The 1,411-nt window shown below is 43.4% G+C and overlaps 1 pseudogene; it reads left to right on the top strand.

Annotated features, from left to right (window-relative positions):
* The first annotated feature begins 385 nt into the window (after positions 1–385).
* Positions 386–630, top strand: LOC102490470 (guanine nucleotide-binding protein G(I)/G(S)/G(O) subunit gamma-10 pseudogene; annotated as a pseudogene).
* The last annotated feature ends 781 nt before the right edge of the window (positions 631–1,411 follow it).

Raw genomic sequence — 1,411 nt, forward strand, 5'->3', positions numbered from 1 at the left:
CCAGAGAGAAAGTGAGAAACCACCTCCCAGGGGGATGGCCACACTGCAATTCCTTCTTCTCCATTCTCTTCTCATGCACACGTACCCAACATGAGTTTTAAGTCGCTGGGTCCGAGACTCAAACCACCGTTGCCCATGTGGGAGTCCAGTGCCTTAACCATGATGTCACCTGCTGGCCCCAAGGAGATTCAGTTTTACTCTCCTGTCCAGTGGGGAGACTTGTCAGAAATGCACAGTCCTGTTTTGTTTTCATGTAACAAAAGGAGTCTTATAAGATGTCTGGACTTATGACATTGTTGTGATATATGCTGAAGTGTGATCTTTTTATTTTATTTATTTTTTAGAAAGAATTAATACTTGAAAGCCCAGTGCTAACACCACTGCCATGTCTTTCTGGGTCAGCTTGAGCATCCTGCAGCGCATGGTGGAGCAGCTCAAGCTGGAGGCAGGCATGGAGAGGGTCAAGGTCTCTCAGGCAGTGCAGAGCTTCAGCAGTACTGCATGCAGATTGCCTGCAAAGATGCGCTGCTTGGCGGTGTTCCAGCTGCAAGCAGCCGCTTCCGGGAGCCCAGATCCTGTGCTTTACTCTTAGAGAAGTTTGCTGAGGCATGCCTTCAAGCACAAACATGATTAACTGCCTCCACATCTCAAGAAAACACTTTTCTCTAGCCAAATGACTTATAGCTATTTCAGACCTTTCTTGTGGCCTGGCCCTCTAGCCAACATTTTATAGACATGGAAGAGTTTTTACTCAAATAAGGAAACTAGGTGAAAGAGTGGAGTTTTAAATCATAATGGTCTGGTTCTTTCAGCAAAAGCATTTTGTATTTAGGACAGAAACCTTACTACCAAATATACCGAGATGCACCTCTTTCATAAGTGAATTGCTGGTGTTTCTATACCTGGAATATCATGTGTGTTTTGTTTACTGGATGTTTACATTTTGGGAAGGAAGACATTTTTGTTTATAAAAACAAATGGAATATTTATAATTTCTTGTTCTGGACACAGATTTTGATAGCATAATAAAATGCGTTCTTTTCGTATGAGTTTACACTTTCTAAGTGAAGACAGGAAAATAAAAACTGGGAGACTAGGCTTTACTGATCAACCGATGACTTGTTTTTTTAAAATGAGAAGAGTGTTTTATTTATTTATTTTATTTATTTAAAAAATTCTTTTTAAGGGAACCAGCAGTTAGCGTAATGGCTATGTTGCTGGACTCCCACATAGTCGACCGCGGTTCGCGCGTCCTGGACCCGGTGGCTTAAAACTCACGCTGGGCGCATGTGCGTATGCGCCCAAGATCCTGAGAGGAGAATGGAGGAGAAGGGATTGCAGCGTGACCATCCCCCCTGGGAGGTGATTTCTCGCTTTCTGTCTCTATGTCTCTATCTGTCTGGTGAGCGCA

Source organism: Tupaia chinensis, unplaced genomic scaffold (assembly GCF_000334495.1).
Source record: "Tupaia chinensis unplaced genomic scaffold, TupChi_1.0 Scaffold000316_1, whole genome shotgun sequence".
Lineage (NCBI taxonomy): Eukaryota > Metazoa > Chordata > Mammalia > Scandentia > Tupaiidae > Tupaia > Tupaia belangeri.